This window comes from Lissotriton helveticus, chromosome 3_1, assembly GCF_964261635.1.
Source record: "Lissotriton helveticus chromosome 3_1, aLisHel1.1, whole genome shotgun sequence".
Classification (NCBI taxonomy): domain Eukaryota; kingdom Metazoa; phylum Chordata; class Amphibia; order Caudata; family Salamandridae; genus Lissotriton; species Lissotriton helveticus.
Window position 1 is genome coordinate 633127654 of NC_136061.1, and position 13811 is coordinate 633141464.

Genomic DNA, 13811 nt, shown 5'->3' on the forward strand with positions numbered 1-13811 from the left:
GGAACAGCTCATGTTAGAGCATGCCCAGGCTATGGCGCAGCTAGAGATCGAAAGACTCTTAGCGCAGGAGAGGATAGAGGTGGAGAGAAGGGCCATCATCCGTGAGAGAGCAGCCCTAGAGGATAGACTCTCCCCTGCGCACAGTTGTAATTGTCTGGATTCCCCAGAGAGGGTGGAGTCCAGTGGTGGCAGCTTTTTAAATATAAGTGTAGACAGTCCCACTCTCAGTTCCCCGAGTATGGTGCCTGTTTTCCCAGAAGAGGAGTTAAGGTTGAGATTCAGGAATCTTAGAAAACTGCCTCACCAGTCTTGGGAAGATTTTGAGGACGAATGTTGTGGGACACTGTTTGATTGGGTAAAGGTTCACACGGAAGATGATTTTGACATCTTTTTTGATTTGATTGTCAAAGAGCACCTGCTCAGTTGTTGTTCACCAGGGTTGCGCACACACCTGTTGGGGTGTGGATTGTCTGGCGCATGTGAGCTGGCAGCGGAAGCAGAGCGATGGGACAGTGCGAGAGGTTCTTCTGAGTCACTAGTGAGTGATTCCAACAATAGTGGGTCAGGTGTCTTCCAGCCCAGTGTGGTGGAGGAGGGTGAGAGTAGCCCAGCTAGGTCCTTGGTTAGTGAGGAGGGTGTAGGGGCTGACTGCCTGTCTCAGTGGAGCGGGAGTGAGTGTGTGACCGAGAGTCCCCAAACGCCCGAAGCCTTGTCACAGAGTCTGGATGGTTCCTTTAGGGAACACCAGGAAGGGAACCTAGACTTGCCTGTTAGTTCACTTGAGGGAGATCTCCTAGTGGGTAGAGAACCTGGAGCATCTATAAGCGGAGCTTCCATGGTTATAGAGTCTGGCAGTACTGCTCCAGTAGGGAGAGTACCGGAGTCCAGCGTGAGGAGTGATTGGGGGAGTTCCCCAGTGGAAGAACCAGTGGGTCAGGGACTACCCAGTGGGGCTAGGATCCCGTGTAGTGACCATGGTGACACCACTTCTGTGCTGGGGGATCTTTGCGCACTGTCAGGTGGACAGGAGGCGGGAGATCTGCGCCAGGCAGACAGTCACCCAACATATGTGTCATTTGCTAGCCTCAGGGGGATGGTGTGTGAGTCCCCAGAAGTCCTGGAGTGCCAGGCATTGGTTCCACCGAAGGTTTTAGACCAGAGGTTGGATGGCCAGGTTCAGGATCAGCCTGACCTGAAGGGTGGGACTACTGTAATCAGTGTCCTAACCAGTTCTTTCTCCAGAGGTACCGCCCCGGTTGGGAGGGAGCAGGACTCTGGAAGGGGGTGCAGAGGGTGGGAGAGCCCACCTCTGACCCCGGTACCACCTGAGGGGTTAAACCCTAGGTTGGGAGAATGTTGTTTAGAGGGAACCCCTCGCAGGAGGAGGAGGAACCCTAGGAGAAGAGGTAAGGGGAGGAGAGCCTTCCCTGAGACTCCTGGTCCGCCTGAGGTTGTAGACCCTAGGCTGGAGAACCAGTGGCAGTCTAGCCCTGTCTTGCAGACAGGAAGAGTGGAGCATGGCTATTATGTGCCAGGGGTTATTACCCCCCACTTTATGAGTAGGCAGGATCCAGTGGTACCTGGATGGCCTAGGGCCTGGTCCTGGCCGAGGGCAGCTGGAGAGTATCAGTGGGGTACCCCAGTTAGTCCCTACAGTAGTTTTAGAAGGAACCCTAGGGGTTCACCGTGGCGTAAAACAGGAGGGTGTCCCTGCAGTTGTGGGCCCGCGTCCTTGTTTTATCGCCCCAAGCAGGGAAGCCCATCACGGTGGTGATCGGTCTGCCCTGCGTTTTGGCTGGAAGGGGGTCGTGTTAGACTTGGGCCTTAGGGCAGGTTCACCCCTAATCTTTTTGCCTTTATTTGTGACCCTGTGTAGTGATTTTTGGGTCTTGGCGCACTTTTTCCCTGTGTCCCAGAGTGAAAGTGCGTGCGTGTAGTATGGCTGGCCTGCCCTCCCATAGGAATGCATGGGGAATGTGTGTGCCCTGGTAGTTCCTGATGTGTGGGGAGTGCAGGCTCGAGTTTAGTATGTATGAACTCGTGAGAATGAATGCTGCGCAATGGTATGTGCGGCTTGTATGTGTCTAGAAGGGAAGTGCTACTTCTGGACATTGATGTATGTGTGCAGTGAGGATAGTGGAGCGTGATTGGCTGGAGCTGGCTGGCATGCCAGGCTCCAGGAAGTCTGGATGGGTCTGCCCGGTGGTGAGTGTGAGATCAGCATGAGTGATGTGTGGGAGGAGTAGATCTGTGTCCTGGATGGGCTGGGTTTTTCCCCACACAATGCTGGCTCCGCCCCCCTGTGGTTTGTCTAATGACCCTAGCCTCCCCAGTGAATGAAAGGGGTGGTTGGGCCATCAAGGGTACTCCCAAGCCAGCTGCAACTGGTTTCCCCCCACCCTGCACCTCCTAACAAAGGAATTCGCTGTATAAAAATGGGGCTGTGTCCCCACAGAAATTGTTCTACTTGTGGATCCTTGCCAGAGGGGGCTGTTGCTGCTGCTGGGGCCAGGAGGACCGCCACTTGGCTTGTCTCCCTGCCTGGAGACCCAGTGTGCTGGCTCTGGCCCTGCCTTGCCCCCCTGTCTGCCTCCAGACCTTGCTGGAAGCTTTGCTGTGCTGGGGGAGCGCTCTCCCCTGTCCCCAGCGCTGGGAGCGCTTCGTTTTGCTTTTAGCGCTGATGAGCGCTTTATTTTCCCCCTAAGCGCTGGGTGCGCTTTATTTTGATTCTAGCGCTTTGGAGCGCTTTGCCAGGCCGAGCGAGTGCCTACCTCGCTTTCTATTTTATTTGAGGCCGGTGCCCACCCGGCATTGCCCCGTTTCATTGAATTTTAGCGGCTGCCCACGCCGCATTTGCCCGGGGAATCACCGCCGCAGCCCGGAGGAAGCAGCACCCGCCTTCAGGCCCAGGCCGCGCTGGGATTGGCCCAGCCGGCCGAGCCCCTTCCGCGTCATCGCGGGGGAGGCGGAGATCGCCGGAAAGCAGGAAGCGGCCATCGCCTGTCCCCGAGGCTCCCCGAGTGGAGAGAGGAGCCCCGGGAGAAAGAGAAGAGCAGCGCGAGAGGAGCCGGCAGTGTCTGCCCCCGCAGCACCAGCGAAGTACCGGTGAGTGCGGGGACAGGGTCCTTTGTTCTTCGAGCGGCCCCGATTGGCAGCGGGCCGCTCCAACGCTGCTGCATTTCTTGGTGAAGCCCTGAGAGGCTCCTGGGGGCAAGTGGTGTGCTGAGCCCAGCGAGGCTCCAACGACCGGCCTGATTGTCTTTGAGCCCTGAGAGGCTCCTTGGCCACATTTGTTCATTGAGAGCCCAGCGAGGCTCATTGGCACAGTGGTTCTTCGAGCCCAGCGAGGCTCATCGCCCTCATTGATTGCGAGCCAGAGAGGCTCTGGGGGCATTTTTATGATTTTAAGAGCGCTGAAGCTCTAAGGCGCCCTACTTGCTTAGCGAGCCCTGAGAGGCTCTAGGGGGACACAGGCAGTTAGTTGGTTGTAGCCCCGAGGCTCCCACGCTGTGTCTCCCCACCTGTGTTCTTGAGCCCACCTGGCTCCAACGTTTGCCTACCTGCTATTCACAACTGTCCAGCACTTAGTGGACAGTTGCTACGTTTAGGCTTTTGTGTCTGTGCTGCCTGCGCAGACCTCCCTGACACTGAGACTCAGGGCATTCCGCCCCTTTCGAGGCCAGTTGGCCTGAGGGACATTTTGAGTGTTGTGCTACATGCACCCTGCGCATTGTGATTTCTTTGCTATATGATTCTTGCGCAAAAGTTCTAACCTGCACCTCTGAATGTGTTTTAATGTTACATGTGCAATTCTTGTTTATTATTACCTTTGCTAAAAGTGACCTGCTTAGGTAATTCTTTATGTGTTTATCCCCTTTGCTAAAAGTGACCTGCTTAGAGGATTGTTGGTGTCATTACCTTTGCTAAAAGTGACCTGCTTAGGTAATGCCTTGTTCTTTTATTCCCCTTTGCTAAAAGTGACCTGCTGAGAGGAATGTTGATGTTTAATTGCCTTTGCTAAATGTTACTTGCCTAGGTGATTATTTTAGGTGTCCTTCCCCCTGCGTGATTTCCCTACAGAGACTAGGGTGGCGTAGGAGGTGATAGGTTTTCCTTCCATAGGTCCTAGCTCCCTGCGTGATTTCCCTACAGAGACTAGGGTGGCGTAGGAGGTATTTTCCCTTTACCAGTAGTTACTGGTTGTATGCTACATTTTCTATTTCTGTGTTACAGTCATTATATGTTTATGTGCTAAAGTGTTATACCTACAAGTATTATTTCTAACAAGTGCATACCCCTGACAGTGGTCCAGGTGGCCCTGTCCTGTACATAATCCCTTGTAAATCTTGCCCGTGCCTGTTGGCACATTGTAAAGTGTGTGTGTTATCTAATGTGTTTTTATTATTATAATACAAAGGCTATTTTTGATATAACCTTGTGTGGAGTTTCCTTTGTGGTGGGCCTTTGGTTGTTGTCGCTGGGGTGCGCGCGCAAACGCTTTACACATCGCCTCTGAGATTAGCCTTGCTGCTCGCGCCACGTTACCTAGAGGGTGAGCGGGGGTTATCTTGGTGTGTGACTCCCTAGCCCTGACCTTAGAAATGATGATCCCTGACTGACCTCGACGCGAGTCTTGGCCGGCCAGGGTCCCGTTTCTAACAGTATGTTATGTTAATGGATTTCTAGAATGCAGCTTATCACTCGTGAACTTATCCAGGAGATATATTGAATGAGCTTTGTTAATATTCTCCCATATCTGATTGTCATTGTGAGATGTCAAGAGTCAGTTGTAGCACGTAGCTTGTCGGGACATGCACTGGTGGACTATATTAAAATCTTCCCTTTTCCATCAGCACGTGGCAGTTATTCCATGCATGTCCAGTTGCTGTTCAGATCTTTATTGCTGTGGATGGAACTGTAGAGTATCATTCCAATACCAAACCTATGGTAGATACACACAGACGCCGTTGCACAATGGTGCAACGGAGTGTGCGTGGAAGTAGGAAGCAAGAAAGGGAACCCACATGGGGACGATAAAAGCAGCATCATATGTTAGTAGATATGGCACTGTCCTGCTATCTCCCATTCACAAAATGCAGTGCCGCAACTTTGGTTGCTGCCCTGGGTTTCATGAAAACAATAAGCAATTTAGCACCAAGGTTCTTCTTCACCAGTTGGGGGCAGTCGTTGTTGTTAAAGCAGGAGGTGACTCAACTAGAAGTGAAAAAGGTCCTACTATCCCCCACTAATAGGATCTTAGGTGTGAAACTTTTTAATGGCAGCATATTACTCTGCATCATCCTTGGACAGCTGGAAAAATAGTTGTTCACCCCATTGCTACTTGCACTTCGAGCTATTTATTATCTGCATACTTTGTTGATCTATGGCGGGGGGTCGGAGTCCATAGGATGATAAAGACCTAAACCCTCAATTCACATACTCGCAATATTTGCTGACTATGTCATTACATCCTATTCTGCTCTCCATACTTCAGAATGGAAGATAAAACGATAATCCTGGCTTCAGAGCGGCAAAATCCTAAATGTGTGGCAAAATAAATTTCACTAGTTTCTACACCGCGAGTCGTGAAGAGGACTTTGGAGGCGGGACGGGAAGAGTCGCCAGGTGCGGCCGGTTGGGCGCCGTACTGTCCACTGGGACTCGCAGTCCCGCTGTCTGCGCAATCTGGTATTAATCTCCCCCAAATCGCTGGTCTGTCTCCTCTCAGTGGCAGGGAAGCAGTCGCACACCTCTGACCTCACGCCTCGACTGCGAGCGGCTCCCGCGGAGCGGGGGCCGCGAGTCGTGAAGAGGACTTTGGGGGCGGGGCGGGAAGAGTCGCCAGGTGCGGCCGGTTGGGCGCCGCACTGTCCACTGGGACTCGCAGTCCCGCTGCCTGCGCAATCCGGTATTAATCTCCCCCAAATCGCTGGTCTGTTTCCTCTCAGTGGCAGGGAAGCAGTCACACACCTCTGACCTCACGCCTCGACTGCGAGCGGCACCCACCCCCCACCCCCATCCCCTAGCCTCTCACTGCCACCCAGCTGGCATCAGTGTAGCCCTCTGTCACATCACAGAACAAACTTTTTGGCCCCTGGGCAAATGTTTGTGAGTATCCATGGTGTAGAGTATGTATTTGGAAGGGTGTTGTCGTTTTTTGATCCTATGTGGAAGTGCTTTTATGTTGCTTTTGATTACCACAGAGGTGTGGTTATTGTTTCATTGTAGGCAGCTCTTAGCAGTATGGTGGAGAGGCATGCAGTTTATGGTTTTCAGTAACTTGGTAGCTTTGAGCAGCTCTGCAGGTACCTTAAGGGCATGTCTGATGATCATAGTGCACTTTAAGGATTACTGAACTGTGTTGTCCATTCTGAGATATTTTGTTTAAAGTTTATTGTCCTGAGCAGGCATAGATTTGAGGAAGAAATGAAGATGATATGTTATGTTAATGGATTTCTAGAATGCGGCTTATCACTCGTGAACTTATCCAGGAGATATATTGAATGAGCTTTGTTAATATTCTCCCATATCTGATTGTCATTGTGAGATGTCAAGAGTCAGTTGTAGCACGTAGCTTGTCGGGACATGCACTGGTGGACTATATTAAAATCTTCCCTTTTCCATCAGCACGGGGCAGTTATTCCATGCATGTCCAGTTGCTGTTCAGATCTTTATTGCTGTGGATGGAACTGTAGAGTATCATTCCAATACCAAACCTATGGTAGATACACACAGACGCCGTTGCACAATGGTGCAAAGGAGTGTGCGTGGAAGTAGGAAGCAAGAAAGGGAACCCACATGGGGACGATAAAAGCAGCATCATATGTTAGTAGATATGGCACTGTCCTGCTCTCTCCCATTCCCAAAATGCAGTGCCGCAACTTTGGTTGCTGCCCTGGGTTTCATGAAAAAAATAAGCAATTTAGCACCAAGATTCTTCTTCACCAGGTGGGGGCAGTCGTTGTTGTTAAAGCAGGAGGTGACTCAACTAGAAATGGAAAAAGGTCCTACTATCCCCCACTAATAGGATCTTAGGTGTGAAACGTTTTAATGGCAGCATATTACTCTGCATCATCCTTGGACAGCTGGAAAAATAGTTGTTCACCCCATTTCCACTTGCACTTCGAGCTATTTATTGTCTGCATACTTTGTTGATCTATGGCGGGGGTCGGAGTCCATAGGATGATAAAGACCTAAACCCTCAATCCACATACTCGCAATATTTGCTGACTATGTCATTACATCCTATTCTGCTCTCCATACTTCGGAATGGAAGATAAAACGATAATCCTGGCTTCAGAGCGGCAAAATCCTAAATGTGTGGCAAAATAAATTTCACTAGTTTCTACCTAGCAAAATGTGTGTAGCAGAAAATGTGTTACATTAGCTCCATCCAAATTTGTGCTCAAATCGGGATTACTGGACAGAATGGAAGGCTGGTCAAAGTAGAGAACTTAAAGGAACGAAGTGAGAACGACTTTGGGCCCGATTCACAAAGGTAAAATTAGACTTTTGTGTAAGTTTACTACTTTTTGGTGTTCACAATAGTAAACTTAGACCAAAATTCTAACTAAGGTAAATTTAGACCTAAAGTTTAACTTTCCTAGTAGTAATGTACCTTTGTGAATACCGAAAAGTAGTAAAGTTAGACTTTTGGTCTAAGTTTACATTTATGATTATCGAAATATACTTACACAAAAGTGTAAGTTTACCTCTATGAATCGCGCCCTCAGAGTGGAACTGCGGGTGCGAACAGAAACAGCTCAAGACGTTTGTCCTTAATTTGTACTGGTGAACAGCGCGAGGAGCTGACACTGGTGGCAGTGTGAGGAAGAAGTACGTGTCCCAAGGGCAGATGACGTGAGGAACTTGTGAAACATGAAGAGCCGGTGTTGGGGGCTTGTGGCACGTGGGCAGCATGAGGTGATGGTGGTACATGGACAGGCAGTGAGAGGAGTTCTTCTCACGTGGACGTGGGGAGCTTGAGCACATGACCTGTGGGAGGAGTTTAGGTAAGTGAATGGACCGGGTGGGAGCCGAGACAGATGGAGAGACAGCGTGGGAAGTATGCACAGCATTAAGAGGCTGTTGTAGGAGACGGGGCACCTGGATGGGTAGCGTGGAGCGCTCAGGGCACACGGACCGGCAGGGTACCGCGCGCTATATTAAGACGACTCTGTTTACCGACAGACAATAATAGTGGTATTTAAAATATACATGGCTCTACTGAAGCAAATAGCCCTTAAATAAACAATCCCACTTCGTTTATGTCCGACATGCCAGCACAGCTCTACTACATCATGTGTATATTCCGAAGGTCTGCTCCAGATATGTCTGGGGCAAAACCGTTTACAAGCTGGCATCCTTCGCTGAGATGGAATTAGAGAGTTCAAGGCTCCTCAAACTGCCAAGATCTGAGTAAATTCCTAAAGCGGATTCCAAAGAAAGCAAAAAATGAAAATAGATAAAAACATTTAATCCAACTTGGAGCCGGTGCAATCCTCTCCTTACAAGGAAACATGAACTCTCTTCCTACCCCAAATACGGCGATCGGAACAGCTCGAGCGAGTTCGTTGTAATTCTGTGAGCAGGATGTGCCCAGCTCTCACCTGCGTGGGCACCGACTGCCAAGAACCAAACTATAAGAATTCCATCCATTCAGAAATGTGGCAGCGACGTCACATTAAACAGAGCGAGCGGGTACTGATGTCACAAGCCAGGTTGGCAGTGATGAACAACAATGCAACTGTTGTGTCTTTTGTATTGTGTCGTGTTTCATTTTTGTGCGGTTTGCTCCTGTTTGTGTTGTGTTGTGCTGTTTTGTTAACTTGCTAACGTGTCAATGTGGTTAATTTATTACTCCCTCTTCATGTTTTGCATGGTTTTTATGCAACAGTGCGGCTTTGTTGTTGTAGTTTTTTGTCATTGTGTTGCACTGGGGTAACGTTGCTAAGTTGTAGTAGTTATGTTGTGTTGCATTTTGGTCTACTCTGTCTGATTTGTGTAATTCTTTAATGGTGTTGCACTATTGTGCAGTTATTGTGTTCTTTTGTGTAATGTTGTGCAACAGCTCCACCACGTTATATGATCCTAGAAAGTTTAAAATCGTGTCACAGACCAAGCCTTAAAATAGCAAATCTGAACCTCACTCCATGTGATGTGACCAATTGGCGCTGTAACTTTCCTTGCAAGGGTAGTGCTTTAAATGGCAGGTACTATAAGGAACTCATTCCCTGTGCTTTTTCAACTTGGAAGAGATGATATTGGCACTTCTCAGTACTGCTCTAACGGTTTTAATGGGAGACTACCAGTGGGTACCGGCACTTCTCAGAAGCAACCAGGGGTCATATCATTAAGATAATTATTGCCTCTTTAGCGGCCCTTTTCGGCCGGAAAGCGGAGATAATTGTACGCACTATTAGCAAGGTCAGGCTATCGCGTGAACGCATGCCTCAGCGCCTTTTCCCTTAACACCCAGCTTTGCATCTTTAATGAGATGCAAATTGGGAGTTCCCCCCAAAATTAACGAGAGAAATGTCACTAACCGACATTTCTCCAATTATCAAGCTGCACGCTAACATGCACAGCGATATGAAAAGTAGCGCTAACTGCGGTTATCGCTATTTTCCTTACGCCTGCTTTCAGTCTGACTTAGCCGTGATATCCAATGGAAGGTGGATATCATGGCCGAGTCTGCCTTGCCCTATCATCAAGCTATCACCAAACATTGTGCGATTATCGCTGGATTTCCAGCGATAATCGCACATTTGGCAGCTTGAGCCTGGAATGTTATCGCTGTTGAGATAAGCGTTGCTGATAGCATGCTATCTCAATGAGAAAATTCAGCATTAGCCTGCGATAATTATCCTCGCGCTAAGCACGCTGAGCGATAATTATCCCAGGCCCTTGCTGATATGCCCCTAGGTACTACGGGACAAGGCGTACTAGGACTTGTATATCACCACTTCGAGCACTACACGAGGGGTATCCTGACACAAACCACAGCAGCGACATATGGAGTTACTAGAACAATGATGCAATACTCTGGTTGTTATCTCAAATGTTTCTGTTCTCTTTGCAGTAGATTGAAATAAGATGGCTCAGTAAAGTAACACTCATGGCCGACATCTGATGAGATCTGCAGGTCAACGTTTTGAATTCCTGTAAGGGCAAGTCAGTCTTCCATCATTGGGAGACTGGGAAACCTAGCACCATTAAATTAGGAAATAGTATAGCCTGTTAATTACAATACTTAGAATAGCTAGAAGGGTGGTGTGACGTCCTAAACAAAAGCGAAATAATATATGGAATTACAGATGGGTAACAGTGAATTAAGGGGATGTTATTCACCAATGGGTTTTGAGTGACGTCAAATAAACAACGAGAGTGAAGCTTAAGTTGTCTATGATGTTATTCAGAACCCGAAGTGAAAAACTTCCCTGTAATTCACTTTTTACCCATCTATAAGTTTATGTTAGGTATGGGCTCCAAAATCCCCTGCCCCGGCTTTCAACTGCTGTGCAAGGGCAGAGGAATAATAGGATAGTCATACATACCATGGCCTCTCCTACCTGTCCCCCAAAAAATAAAAATAAATCCACGGCCTCCTGTCTTCCACATCCACCACTCTCTTTGCCTTCCCTTCTTCTCCCATCCAGGTGATGTGCTTCCTGCTTTCCAGAGCTGCTCTAGCAGGCTATCAGAGAGCTCAGCCAGTGTAGCCTCGATTTCGCTGCTATGACGTAACAACAGTGGTTAACAAGTTATTTTAACCACTGCTGCTACGTCACAGTATCGAATTACTGTTTTTTTTATCCCGTTGTTCAAGCTAAGGACTCTCTACCTTGCATAACAATATCTTTATATATTAATTCCCAACATTGTCTTTCAGTAGTGAACGGGGGTTCTCTAAATGCCACTCGAGAAAGCATGTAGTTAATGCCTATAAAGTATAAGCCAGAAGTTAGCTTATGCACCCTAAGAGATTACAAGGCCTGGTAAAACGTTGTATGGCATTACAATGCATGGATTTACCATGCATGCCTTTTCAACCTACATTTTACCACGCATGCTTAAACAACGCATTTGCATAGAATAAAATAGAAACTACATTTACCACACATACGTTTACCATGCATGTCTTTACCATGGAGGTAATTTAACACTAGAGACTACTATTTAAAAAGTATTGAAAAAAGTCTTAATTCTTATTACACAACACTACTTACAATGAATACACTATGCAACCTTTGATTTAAAAATTAATATTTTAAAAACATTTGTAAAAAAATGACTGAAACCTTAATCTTGCCCATCCAACCAGATTTGGTCCATTCCGACAAAAATGGGTTTATCCCACGGCGAAACACCACACTGAAGACCAGATGCCTCCATTTTGCAATGGAGGAGGCACCCCGGAAGTGGCCTAGCTCGCCATGTCTATCACTTGACCTAGAACAAGTATTATATTTGGCAAATTGGGAATACATGTTCTCGGAGCTTTGATTCTTTCGCCACGGTGCACAATTGCTCGGTAGGACTTGCCTTCTCTACACCAACCCCATGGCTCGAGTCAAGAGAGGGGACCGCAATTTGGATATTTATCAAGGACGCCCGTCAGGGATACCCCTTATCTCCGTTATTGTTTGTCCTGGCTGTGAAGCAGTTTGTGGCAATGCTATGAGTACAACTATGAGATTGGGGATCTCATTGGGTGACCAGATGCTTGTAATTTCTCTATACACCTGTCAGGAATGCTAATGCTGCAGTGAAAGTGAAAACGTTGAGAACCTATGCCACATAGCGGAGGCCTAGGTGGGATGGGGACCCTGCTAGGGGCCCCAAAAGTCCCTTTCTGATAGCCTTTCTATGGCCTTTACGATAGCCTTCCATGGAAAGGCTGTCTGAAAGGGACTTTGCAATCCTTACGGCGGTGCCTGAGCAGGCATTGCCCCTATTGTAGAGTATTACACTCCGACCGATGGTCTGACAGGCTCAGCCCATCGGAAGTGTCTGTAAGTCCCTCCGCCTGCTGCCTTGGACTGAGTTCCATCCGACATCTTAATCAGGCCCTAAATTTATATTGTACATAAATACCTTGATAGAATTAAGGGAAACAATGTGGTTCAGCGAACAGCAACCCCTACTGAAGAGCATATTGACCAGTTGAAGGTAAGAACACAATATTCCATGGGAATGCATCAGCGGGATTGCGAGAATGCACCTGAATCAAGGCCACTGGATATAGGCAATTCCGCAGCTGAGATTTTCACCACATAATTATGGAGTTACTGCACCTGTCACATAATCTATCTTCTGCATAACTGTTTCCTAGCTACAAATTACTAAAGTGTTGATGCACGTGTTGATGCACACCGGCAGGTCATTTCTACAGTGTCAACTGATCACCCTCCAGTCTATGATGGCATAATTTAGGTACTGTACTGATAGAATTTAGGTGAAGCCTTTGGAGTAGAGTAGTGCAGGGTAAAAAGGCAAAGGGGCAAGTGGAGAGGAGATAACAACCTGGTAGTCCTCAGTATATGATGCTGGTTTGGCACCTGCTGCATAATACAGCAACGCTGGTGCAAGTGGCAGTGCACATGGAACAGAAGTCAATAAAATGTAGCCTTCTAAAGCCGTGCCCGAGCATACCGGGGCGAAAGGTTAACCCTCTTGCTTCCCAGTCACTGGTTGCGATATTCAGGATTACAGTAAAACCTGCTTGATGTAACATTAGTTTGGAAAGACAACCTGTGTGAAACATGGCATTATAAGTACAATAATGCTCCATTCATCCACACCCTGTCAATGGGTGGGCATGAGGCCTGATGAGTCAAAGCGAAAGTCGGACTAGCAGTTTTAAAACTGCCTTTCCGGTGTTACAACGGCATGCTGGGAGTCAATTTTGTACTTTGTCACTCACAGGGTGGCACAAACAGTGTTGCAGCCTTGGGGAACAATCTGCTTGGGACTTATAGGTAGGTCAGTCCCTGCAAAGGGGGGATAGACGTTTGGCATGTACTTCCCGTTGTTGCTACCAACGCTTTTCCCTGACGCTACCTCTGATGCCTGCTGCAGACGCCTTACTCCGGTGGGGACAGTTGTTCCAGGGCATTCTACTGCTCACAGCGCCACTGTATCCCACACTACCCCCTGTGGAAAACTACAATATCCAGGGTGAAACGCGAGTTCCCTCAGGTGTTGCTGACGTGGGGGAGACACCGGAACATCTCCGTGCATCGCGCAATAATCAGGCCACACTGTTGTTAAGCGTAAAAGGCCATTTATTAGGACCAGGCTGCACAACATTAACCACAACAATAATCAACATCAACTACATCTCCCCCCAACACCAAACTCCATCATCATACTCGCCTTTCCTTCCACCTTCCGTTCTTCAACCTTACCTCCAATCTCTCTACACATCCTGGCACTACTCTCATGCCACCAGTCGCCCCTTCCCCCCCCATGAGAGGTGGGTGCGCCCGCTAGTGACTCCCCACCCCTCCCAAATACCGCCAAACCGCAGCCCGTCCTAAACTGGAACGCTCTGCCAACCCTACCCCAAACCCTAAAACTTGTAGGGCGGGTGGGTGGCCACAGAAAACTAACTACTCCCACCCAGCAATGCCAGAATGCAGGAAGAGGAAGTGCTTCCTCTCCCTGCATTCTTTATACCCACCCCCCAACCACGCCCCCAACCCACAGCCTGGCCCTCCCTGCGCGAAAGACCCCGGGGGAAGACTAGACTGCGTCTTCGCTTCCCCCGGGGCCCTCCATCGCGGAATAATCAGGCCACACTGTTATTA